Below are 12,891 nucleotides of genomic sequence, written 5' to 3'. Positions count from 1 at the left end.
CACAAAGCGAATGCTGTGGAAATGTGCGCAGAGACTCCATTTCACAGTACCACCATTCCATCATCAAATGTTTATTGAGCACCTATTGTGTGGCAAGATATTTTGAAAGTTGGAATAACTAGCATCGTGGTCTGTTGCTAAATATTTTAGTCTTAATTAGTAAAGCATTTCAACTTTTTTATTCACTCCACAAATAAATTCAGCACGGTTTCTGAGTTCTTGGGAATATGCATGTGAACAAAATTGACAGATCTCTGCCTCATAGAGCGTATGTCCTAGGAGGAATAGGAAGAAAGAGAAACAATGAACACAGTAAATAAGTAAATCATAAAATTCATTACAAGGTGAAGAATGCATAGGACGGCTATAGGAAAATACTGAGCAAAGTGGAATGAGAGTGCTGAGAGGGTGGAGTGGGAGAGGGGTTGCAATATAAACAAGATGACTGGGGGGTTAGCCTTAATGATACCTGAGATTTGAACAAAGACTTGAAGGTCGTGAGGGGTTAGCCAGGTGGCTAAGAGTGAGCAGCTGGACACAGGACCCCCTACCCCCACCCCCCCAAGCAAGAGTGAGCCCTTAGTGTTCCTGGAAGGAAGAGCAGGGAGGCCAGCTTGGCTGGAAAAGATGAATAGTAGAGGATGAGCCTGGAGAGGAAACAAGATCCAGACCTTACGGCTTCTTGCAAGCCACTGCACGTCCGGTGGCTTTTACTCTGACATGGGGAGCTAATGTAGGGTTGAAGACACAGGAGCAACATGATCTAATAGCCTTTCCTTAAAACATCACTTTGGTTCTTTGGTTGTTGTGTTGAGAATAGATTATAGTAGGGCACAGGTAGAAACAAGAAAGCATCTTAATATTATAACTCATTGCCTTAATCCTTTTAGGAGATGATCAGGAGAAGACTCTGACCAGAGTGGTAGCAGAGGAATTAGTGAAAAGTGGTTAGAGTTGCCTACATTCTATAGATAGGGCCAAAGGTTCACATGTGAGGGAAAGAGAAGCCAAGGATTAATCTAGTTTTTAGCCTGAATGAGTGAGATGGATGTGCCATCAACAGAGGGAAAAGACTGAGAAAGGGGTAGGCTTGGAGGGTGTTGATATCAAGGGTTGGTTTTGGTCACATTAAGTCGAGATGTTGATGTCCATGTGGAGGTGGAGATGCCCAGGACACAGATGGATATGAGAGTCTGGATCTCCAAGGAGAGAGAGCTGGGTAGAGATAGACATCTAAATGCCATCCTTAAGTCATGACATTGGGTGAGATGTGACTGGAGTGACTGTAGAAACACAAGAGAAGAGGACCAAGTTCTAAGCTCTGGGAAAAAAGAAAGAACCAGTGAAAGACACTGAAAAGGAGCAGCCAGCAAGTTAGGAGGAAACCCAAGAGAGTGAGGTCCTGGAAACAAGGAAAAAGGGTTGATTAGCAGGGTCAAATGCCATGGATAGGTCCACAAAGCGGCAAACTCAAAAATGACCAATAAATTTAGCTACAGGGAGGTCATCGGTAATCCTAATGAGAACAGCTCAGTCTGGCAATTTAAAAATAATAGGCATTTTGGGACGCCTGGGTGGCTCAGGCGGTTAAGCATCTGCCTTCCGCTCAGGTCATGATCTGAGGATCCTGGGATCGGGCATTGGGCTCCTTGCTCGGTGAGAAGCCTGCTTCTCCCTCTGCCCACCACTCCCCCTGCTTGTGCTCACTCTCTCTCTCTGACAAATAAATAAAATCTTTTTAAAAAATTAAAAATAATAGGCATTTTATTTTTAGATTGTTTCTCATATAATTCATTAACAAACTATGTTTCTTCTCCCTCTCTACCAACTCATAGTCAAGCAGATAGCCCCGGAAGAACTTTAGTATGTTTAAGGGCTTTGCAGTCCTGACTACTTTGATTTGGAGTCTGCTTTTTGTTTTTGCTTTCTAGCTGTGGGTCCTAAAGCAAATTCTGTAATCTCTCTAAATCTCCTCCCTTATAAAATGGGGATAATGTGTAAGTTAGAGGTGGGAGACACTGTTGTGAGGACTAAATGAGCTAAAACAACACACGGCATATACACACAGCAACGCACTAAAGTCTGTAGCTGTCGGTGTTGGAGGTGATGGTGGCCGAGGACAAAATTAGAGATGAAGGTGCATCCTCTTGCATTTTAGAATCATTTTAAGCATTGGGATCCCTATTTAAGTGTGTGCCCCCTGCTGGATTGTTTTGGAGGGGAAAAAAATCTCTTTCCTGAGTGCACAGTTAAAAATTTAACCTTTATGTAAACAGGTCTTTATGGGTCTAAAAATTACTGAGTGAGAAGAGGCAGAAGCCAGTTTTGCTTTCTAGTTGAAATTCTCTAGAATTCACCACAAACATGTTGAGTTATTATTAACAGAGAGCCGCTGCCCTGCCATTTTTGGCGATAGAACTTTGGAGGGGCTTTCCTTCTCCTCGTTGGGCGCCCAGTTCGCACGCGCATTATGAGGGGATTGGCCAGTTTCATCTCTAAGGCCTTTTCCAGTCCTGACGTTCCGTGATAATGTGACTTGAGCCTCCTGCTGTACATATGAGCTGTTCCAAACTGAGCAAAGTTGAAAAAAATGCTTCATTCGGTCAGGTTCTTCTAAGAATCACCAGTACATTAGATAAATACTTGCAGATGGGACGTTTGCTGGGGCCTTACAGTGCATTAGAGAAAGAAGTGGCAGACCTCCTCTGGCTCACTGTCATGTAATATGTCCACGGAACATGAGTAAAGCAGAAAGAATTCAGGGGAAACTGAACCTTATCAGTCTAACTCCCGTTTTCTATGCTAAGATGCCAGTAATGCTAAAGAGTGTATTTGTGTTCAGTTACAAATTACATGTTACAATAATAATGGTATGGATATATTGTGCTCGATAGCAATTTACAATAAGATATTTTCTACTGCAATAGTGCCTTGGAGTTTTCAAAGATAAGGTGTTAACAAAGGGATTTATTATAGAACCGTGGGAAATAAGGTCCTGAGATTGAAATAACTTCCCCTAGACCACGAGAGGTGGAACTCAGAATAAATACCTAAATGACAGTTGCCTCTTTTGTTTCTAGGCCCTTCGTTAGCCTGTTACTGGCACTAGTTCACAAGGAAAGGAAGTCCTAGAAAAGACAGGGCTACTACTGATACAGCAAGAAAAAGGAGACTTTGTCCTACTTTTAAGACCTCTAAAGGACAGCTGGGACTCCTTGCAGTTAAGTTCAACCACCTTCTTTACAAGGATGTTTTATTTTTTAAGATTTTATTTATTTATTTATTTATTTGAGAGAGAGAGATTGAGAGAGCATACAGGAGTAGGGGGAGGGGCAGGGGAGGAAGTGGGCTCCCTGCTCAATGGACTCGATCCCAGGACCCCAGGATCACGACCTGAGCCAAAGGCAGACGCTTAACCGACTGAGTTACCCAGCTGCCCCTACAAGCCTATTTTAAACCTCTGTATTCTGAGACTTTTTCTTTTTTCACCCCCTTGTAAATACAGAAGGGTGGGTTATCTTCTAGCTAATATGTTGTTTTCTTTTATGGGGAAAATAATTCTTAGATTTGTTTTAGCTTTCACTTACTGCTCTTTATCCTGAACATGTCTGCAACCTTTATAACTTTCTTACACGTTCTTGCAAAGTCCTCCTCCCCTGTGGCCAGAGCTGTGTTTTGGACTTCTTCCCCTTCATCAGGGCTCCAGGACGCTACCAGAGAAGACTGGCTTTCATTTCTGAAACTTCACATTTCCTTTCCACAGACGTGTCATTTGGCCTGCTCTAATCTGCTTTACATTCCATAAACATACAGTACTTCAGACTTGTTTCCTCCCCGTGACTAACTAAAACAACCGAGGACGTTGTCCTTCCCCAATACTTCCACTCCGTGGACTACAGCCAAGCCCACTTACCTCAAGCTCTTTCTAATCTTTCCTGTAATGAGTAACCCTTCCCTCTGTTCCTGCCCTGCCCCCATCCCTTTAGGCCAGACAGGTTAAATTCTCTTGCAGAAGATTAAAAGGAGCTGCTATACTGAAATTCTTCAATTTTCTACATTATTATTCTAGTAAGTGGACTATATCCTGGAGTCTGGAAATCTTCTCTATTTATAGTAGTGTTTATTTAATAATTGTATTTATTCATGTACCTAAAAAGGACCCAGGCAGCCCAAAGTGGAAGGCTCCTGAGAGTTTTCTTTCCTTGAGATGGTAACTTCTTGCCAGCAGCTGAGAGAGTTAAGGGCTTTACTTAGAGACTGTGACTCTCAGGATAATCTTTCCCCTTTTCCTTCTCCTGGTCTCTCTCGACCTGCCCACTCCCCCTCCTCCCGGGACACAGAGCCAACCATTCTTAGGTGCGCTAATGACTTGTACAGTTGGAAACCTTAAAGATGAATCAGTCTCCTGTTATTCAGCTGGTTAGCCTAACTCGGCTGAAAGCATTCAGCCCTCTTCAAGTCAGTGGACTTCTTCGTCATCTGAACCCCTTATGCTTTTGTGCTAGTCCCCCTACTCACTGGTCTGCCAGAGCCAATCGTTAGAGTTTCAGGATTTTTGTGAACCAGCTGGACATCACGTGGGGAGCTTGAAATCAGCCGTGGTGGTTGTATTTACACCGTGGAAATAAATCAGTGAACACTACAAATGAGGCTCTCACCCCACTCCCGGTTGGTCGTTAAACAGGTACACGCACACTGCGTGGACTGCCCCTACTTCCACACTAGTCCAAACCAGGCCATTTCTCTTAGTTGTTTTACTCCAGGCATAACAAGGTCTCCCCCGACCCCATCTCAGAGCTTGGTTCATTCTCTGGCTTCAGGCCGAACCTTCTCCCCACAGCCAACCAGAGCCCAAAAGCCCAGCCTGGCTTCTCCTCCCAATTCAGCCTTTCAGGGCGATGAAAGGGTTACCTCCTAGCCCTCCGATCCCAATCAACTCATTCTTTCCCAATCCTTTTATTTCTTGGGTTATAAAAATCCCCAACTCCTTTACTGCCCCCCTTCCCCAGCATCACCAGTGTCAGCATTCTGGGTTTTCATCTCCAGACGGAGAAGTTTACATGCTTTAACTTGTTTATTCTTCACGACAATCCTATGAGGTAGGAATGCTTGTTACCTCCATTTTATAGAAGAGGAAACTGAGGCTCACGGGATTAAATAACTTATCTAAAGTCACACACTGGCCCACACTGCCTTCAGTCCGGCCTTCCTCTCTGGGATCTTCATCCCTTTCCTCGGGAGGTCGGTTTTAAGACTCTCATTTCTGAACAACTGTTTTCTCTCCAAAAACATGACTATAGAACCACTTTTATATCTACAACTTTAATTACATGTTTATTTCCCCAAATCATCCAAACCTGGAATGATCCCCAAACCTTTCAATCACAAGACACAGTGAAGCCTGGTACAGAGTTCTTTTTTTTTTTTTTTTTAAAGATTTTATTTATTTATTTGACAGAGAGAGAGAGACAGCCAGCGAGAGAGGGAACACAAGCAGGGGGAGTGGGAGAGGAGGAAGCAGGCTCATAGCGGAGGAGCCTGATGCAGGGCTCGATCCCATAATGCCGGGATCACGCCCTGAGCCGAAGGCAGGCGCTTAACCGCTGTGCCACCCAGGCGCCCCCTAGTACAGAGTTCTGATATATGTGGGCCTGTGCTCACCGCCTTTACTCTTAGAGCACTTTGCTATTTTGACCTTCTAGTTCACGTACTTTTCTCCTTACCCCCCCAGCATATTTCGTTCCTATAGAGTCAGGAATATAAGCTATTTAGAAACCGCAAAAGGTCTACTTCTTTCTGCTAGATCGAGAGTTCTAGAAGGATTACATCCTTCTTTGTTTTGGCAAGTTGTGGTCCCTGACCTTGTAAATGAATTATGTGGAACAGCCCGTAACTACAAAAATGAACTTGCTTACCCTGTTCCTTCAGCAGCTTGGTTTATTTGTACCAAACCCAAGGGACAGAGCCCGGGTTATGTATTGTGGGAAAAGAAAAAGAGAAGGAAAGAATTCTTTGTGCTCAAAACAAAGAAATTTTACATTCAGAATGCTCTTCCCCTTTACTATGCGTGAAATGACTGGTAGTAAACTAAAGGTGTTTCGAGGGAAAAAAAAATTAACCTGGAATGTAGGTCGCTTAACAAGTATGAAACCTGTTCCCTTGATGCTAGTTTGCTCAATTGCGTGAGGGGTTTGGGGAGGTGGTTCAAAGTCTCTGATCAGGGCCCAGACAGCCTGCAACGAACTGAATGTTTGCGGGCCCCCAAATTCATATACTGAAACCCTAAGCTCCACCGTGATGGAAATAGGAGGTGGAGCTTTTTTTTTTTTTAAGATTTTATTTATTTATTTATTTATTTATTTATTTGACAGAGAGAGAGCGAGAGAGAGAGCGCCAGAGAGTACAAGCAGAGGGAATGGCAGAGGCAGAGGAAGAAGCAGGCTCCTCAGTGAGCAAGAGCCCGACGCCACGTCACACTCGATCCCAGGACCCTGGGATCAAGACCTGAGCTAAAGGCAGATGCTTAACCCTCTGAGCCACCCAGGAGCCCCAGGCGGTGGGGCTTTTGAAGGTAATCAGGTCATGAGGTGGAGTCCTCGTGAATGGGATTAGTGCCCTTATCAAAGGACCCCTGAGAGCTCTCTTGTTATGTGAGGACACAGCAATAAAATGGTAGCCTGCAACCCAGAAAAGGGTCCTCCCCAGAACGCAGCCAGGCTGGCAGGCAGGACTCGGCCTTCAGCCAACGGAACTGTGGAATACATTTCTGTTGCTTGTCAGCCGCTCAGTCTATGGTACTTCGCTGGAGCAGCCTGAGCAACGACGCAGCCTAACCCCAGGCACACGGTCAAGGAAGCCAAAAGAAGACCAAGTCCAGGGTCAGGGACAGTAGTGGTTACTTGCTCAGCGAGCAAGAGAGTCGTTCTGACCTCCAGACACCGGGACAGAATAAAACACACAAGGAAAGACCGGGGGTGGGGGGCGCGGGGGTTAGGAAAGTAAAGATAGGAATAACAAAATATTGAGGGGCACCTGGGTGGCACAGCGGTTAAGCGTCTGCCTTCGGCTCAGGGCGTGATCCCGGCGTTCTGGGATCGAGCCCCACATCAGGCTCCTCTGCTATGAGCCTGCTTCTTCCTCTCCCACTCCCCCGCTTGTGTTCCTCTCTCGCTGGCTGTCTCTATCTCTGTCGAATAAATAAATAAAATCTTAAAAAAAAAACACAAAATATTGAAATAAGGACTTTATGACTCGTCAGTGACAAGAGTGTAAACTCTCAGAGCCATTACAACTACTAGGAACTGGGAATTCTGGTTTCTAGTGTGGTTAAACAGCATGGCCTTTGGCAAGGTCCCTAGCTGTATTGTGTCTGAGTTTCCCCACCTGCAGTGTGAGGATAATACCTGCTCTCTAACCAGCCTTCTAAACAGATCACTGGATTGCGATTTGGGAGATCTGGATACTAGTTATAGCATCACGGACTGAGTGGATAGCCTCTAAAGATTCATTATATAATGCAGTCATTTTATATAGTGCTCTGAAAACATAAAGAGCATCTAGAAATGCGAAGTTACATCATTCTTTCTTTTCTTCAATAAATATCTGTTTGGTCTCTAGTATGTCCTAGGCACTGCACTAGAAGCTGAGGACAAGATAAAGCCCCTCATGGAGTTCATATTGTCTTTGGGGAAGAGACACAATGTTGGCAGGAAAATAAAGCCAAGTGAGAAGGCTAGGGAGTAATGAGGAGCACACTTCTACCTGAAGTGGTAAAGGTCTTTCGGATGTGGAGGAAGGACTGAGCCACGTAGGTGTCCGGGAGAAGAGCAGTCTAGGCTGAGGCAATGGCTAAAGCAGTGTGAGTGAGGGAAAAAAGCAATAGAAGATAAAGTCAGAGACAGAGTGGGGCACAGATTGTCTAGGTCCTTAGAGGCCATGTCAGGAATTTGGCTTTTTCTCTGGGTGAGACTGGAAGTTGTCGGAGGGGTCTAAGCAAGTCATGGCACGATTAGGACTTTAACAGGGTCTCTCTGGCCTCTGTGCTTTGAATAGACTGTAGAAAGGTAAAAACGGAAGCAGGCAACAAGTTAAGTGGCCCCAATAATAACCTGGGCAGGAGCTCAGGGTGGTAGCACAGGAGATGGTGAGAAGTGTCTGGATTCTAAACAGGAGAAGAGTTTCTGGTCGATTAGATGTGGGTTGTTAGAAAAAGAAGAATCAAGAATGACTCCAAGGGTTTGGGACTGAACAACTGGGAAAATGGAGTGGATACTAAGATGAGGAACACTTCGGGAAGAGCAGGTTCGAGGGTGATGAGAAGAAGGGAGATCGGGGCTGGCCATGGACATGGTGAGTGTGAGATGCCGATTAGGCATCCACGGGGGGAACTGAAGGAGGGAGTGAATCAATATGCATAAGGATCTCACGGTGGGAAGGGACCAAAACTGCCGACCCAGATTCTCAAAGAAAATTTTTTTAAAGATTTTATTTTTAAGTACTCTCTACATCCAACATGGGGCTCAAACTCATAGCCCTGACGAGATCAATAACCGCATGCTCTACCGACTGAGCCAGCCAGGTGCCCCTGGATCCTCAAATTTCTATATTAGGGAATCCAGTCTGGGTAGACAAGAAGGGGCTGACAATAGCCCAGCGACAGAAAAGGACCCCAAGACCCAAACAAAATCACCTTGAGGAAAGCAGTCTAGTACGTGATGTAGTTTAAAACAAGGCCCCAAGCGCTGACGTGGGGCCACAGACCGTGCTCCTGCGAAACCTGTAGCTGGAGACCGGACGCCCATCGGAGCCTATGTGTGTGTGCGCGTGTGTGTGCGTGTGTGCGACCCTGACCTGGGAGAGCTGGTTCCCTCTGTGGCTGGAGGGGGACCATGACCACTCTGCCTCATTCCCCCACGTCCCAGTTTGGCATCTCCTGAGATTTTGGACAGTTTGCAAGCAATCCTAATAGGAGGAGGAGCAAGCTTTGAGAGGTAGTCACAGTGTAGAAATTGCTGTCTAACTGGATCGGGGGAAGTGAGGGACATGAAAAGGCTTTGAGTTTTCTATCACTGGAGCCTGGGCTGGTAATCATGATAGGAAATACCAGAGGAGGTGGGGGGTTACTTCTGTTTATATTTTTGATGTAAGGCTGAAGTAAGATTGGGTTTGGCTTTCCAGTAGAGAGTTCTGGATACCTTTGAAATACGCAAATTGCGAGGGCTAGTTAAGTAACTAGTAAGTAGTAAGGATGGGGATCTGGAGCTCAAGAGACTTGAAGGCACCATTGCTGTAGGGTCTGTCGTGGCAAACACTAGTAAAATTTCTATGTGATCAACCTTGTAATCCATGTAAATCATAAACATTAAACCATATAAGTAGCTCATTGTGTTTTCCACATTTACGGAGACACAGGAAATTCAGATAATCTCTCAACTTCCTCAAAGACTTGAACTTCTCACATCCCTCTCTGCCCCACACTGCTGTATGATTTCTTTTACGCATCTCTTTTACTCATTTCCCAAGGCATACCAGCTGCTCCCAATCTCTTCTCTATCTTTTAAACTCCTAATCTACTCTTACCTGTGCACTCATAGCAGATAACCTAGATTCCTAATTTAGTGATAGGATTAAGGGATCTCACCTGAGCTCCAACAGCTTTGATCCCATCCTCAACAAAATGTCTGTTTCTTTCTTGTTGCTGATATTATCCTCCCTCTTCTCATTAGGGTCTCCTCCAATTTTATTAGTATGAATCCGACGAACTTGTGCCCTAGTTTTTATTCCTGCTCACAGCCCCTAGGATCTTGCTTTATAAATTAACCCCTTCTCTTGACCCTTTGCTCTTTGTCTGCACAAATGAGGACTAAACCACCATAGTGTCACTTCCTGCTCGAGTTACTATCCTCTATCTCTTCTCCTTTATTCACACTTGTGCTTTTCTTTCTATCCTCCCATCCACTTCTTAGCTCTAATAAGCGTCCCCACCCCACATACTGCACCCCCATCGCGATTTCAATTTTAAGCATCCCAGTATCCAGCCACCACCTCCACTTTTCCAGCAAGAGAAAGCCAATTCCAACAATGCTTCTTTAGTGGGACTGACAAGCCATTGACCCTTCCACCTTTTTACTGTCCTTTACCCCCTTGTGTCCTCCCATCTCTCCTTTCATAGCCCATCACTATAATTATACTCTTGCTTACACCTGCAACTCCCTTGCTCCATTTTCTTTGTTGTGCTCACTCAGCAAAACCTCAAACCCGATTAAATCTAACCCTGCCTACCCCATGCTTGCAGGCATGGCTGTGGCATGCAGACAGAGCCATTTAAAATTCATGACGATGAACCTCCAGTGGGCCTTACGGTGCTCAGCAGTCACAATGTATTTCCCTTAGTCTCTTCACCTTCCCACTCTCTGAGAAGTCTTTTGATATCTTCTTCACAGTCCTCAAACCCCCCAAATTTCCTCCCCATTCCCACTCACAGTTCATGACTTGGCAACCTGAGAAAATAGATGCAATCAGAAGAGACTGTCTACAAGCCCCCACCAATTGTTAAAATATAATTTTCAAAAAGTTAAAATTATGACTCATACAAATATAGAATAAACATATGGTATGATTTATTAACTGAGAAACAAACAAACAAACAAAATAAAACCTGATAAAGCTGGTGCAAAGAACATTTGAGGAACAGGAGTTGATATATTTCATCGGGAAACATGTCTGTCTATAAATATTAGAATAAGACTGCTCGGTTAGACGCAAAAACGGTTAATACCCTGCAAGGCAAAAAACAAAGCAAAACAAACCCAGAACCTATGAGGTTCTCCTTTCCACAGGACAAAAGTAATTTGCATTTCTGTCACACAAGAACTGTTTGCATTGTTCTAAGTTTTCTGTAGAAACAGAATTGCAAAATATCTTCATCAACAGTAAACAGAAAGTAAAGTAAAGATACCTAGCCCACTAAAATCAGCTGATCCCCAGAGGGCCTGTTGGCCAGAGCACAGCTCCTCACTAAAAAGATACCCAGTAATCCTGTTTGCCTATTTCAAATTTGGGATGACCTTTCTTAACAGTCTACCTGTTTGTGACTTAACCCACGTATTCTCGCCTGTCTTCTAGCTACTAACCTGTCCATGCTCTTATTCAAGGCCAGCCTTTCCGCTTGGATATTATGTCCCACCTTTGCCTACCCAAGGTCAGTAGTCTAGTGATTCTCTTTTCTGTCTCCTGCCTCAACTTCCCCCCTCCATTCATTGTTTTCTTTTAGTATAAAGACATATTCTTCCATCTCCAAAACAACCTCTCTTGATTTCACTTCTGCCTGTGGCTACTGTCCCATTTTTCTCCTCATCTTGAAAGCAAAGAAGGATCTACAATCACTGCCTCTAGTTTTTCTCCCCCCAATTCCTCGAACCCATCAGAATCAGCCTTAAGCCTCACCCCTTCTCCAACACTGCACTTGTCAAGGTTGCCCATGACCTCCACATCCCCAAATTCAATGGTCATTTCTCAAGTTCTCATCTTATGGAACCTATCAGCATCATTTGACACTGTTCATCACTGTGAAGCACTTCTCCACTTTCTTCACGAGGTTTCCAGGACCCTTCTGGTTTTCTTCCTGGTCCCTTTCTCAGTCTCCACTGTTGTCTCCTATTGGTTCTCCTACACTCTTAATGTCAGGGGCTCAAGGTCTCATTCCTATCCACCAGCTCCTTTGTTGATCTCATCCATCTCTTGGTTTATATACTTCCATACACTGATGCATACATATGTCTCCAACTTGGAATGCTTTCCAGAATTCCAGACCTGTATATCCAACTGCCTGGGGGCCTTCTCTGCTTGGATATCTAATAGATTCCTAAACCTTAGCTCCTACTCTTTCTGCCTAAACATGTTCCCCCCACTTGCCCATCTCAGACAATGACAACTCCATTCTTCTAGCAGCCTGGACCCCCAAACTGGGAGTTGTCATTGGCTCTTGTTTTTCTATCACTCCCATCAATGTATCAGCAAATCCTAACTGCTCTACCTTTAAAATAGATCTATGGAATGACCACTTTTCACTCTCCCCACTACAGCCACTTTGGACCAGTGTCACTGTCTCTGCCTCTTCTACTCCTCCCGACTATCTCCTGTCTTCTCCTGGCACAGCAGCCAGAATGATCCTGGTAAAAAGTCAAATCATTACACTTCTCTCCTTAAAGCCTTCTCATGGCTTCCCACCTATGGTCGCTGTCTCGGTGATGGCTGCCATCATTTCCTTCAGCAAATGCCAGCCCATCACGGACATACAGTCCAGTCAAGCTTGCTCTCTACCCAATGTAACCACTGATCTGTTTTCCATCTCTATAAATTTTCCTTTTCTGGACATTTCATATCAATAGAATCATATAATATATATAACCTTTTGCACCTGGCTTCTTTCCCTTAGCATGTGTTTGAGGTTAATCCAAGTTGCAGATGTATCAGTGTTACATTCTTTCTTACTGCTGAAAAATAGTCCACTATATGAATATAGTATATATATATTTTTTTTTTATTAATAATGATTTTTTATTATATTATGTTAGTCACCATACAGAACATCCCCGGTTTTCGATGTAAGGCTCGATGATTCATTAGTTGTGTATAACACCCAGTGCACCATGCAATATGTGCCCTCCTTACTACCCATCACCGGTCTATCCCATTCCCCCACCCCCCTCCCCTCTGTAGCCCTCAGTTTGTTTCTCATAGTCCATAGTCTCTCATGTTTCATTCCCCCTTCTGAATACCCCCCCTTTCTTTATCCCTTTCTTCCCCTACCGATCATCCTAGTCCTTATGTTCCATAGATGAGAGAAATCATATGATAGTTGTCTTTCTCTGCTTGACTTATTTCACTAAG

The sequence above is a fragment of the Ursus arctos genome, unplaced genomic scaffold, assembly GCF_023065955.2.
Source record: "Ursus arctos isolate Adak ecotype North America unplaced genomic scaffold, UrsArc2.0 scaffold_26, whole genome shotgun sequence".
NCBI classification, from domain to species: Eukaryota; Metazoa; Chordata; class Mammalia; order Carnivora; family Ursidae; genus Ursus; species Ursus arctos.
This window is presented reverse-complemented; position numbering follows the sequence as displayed.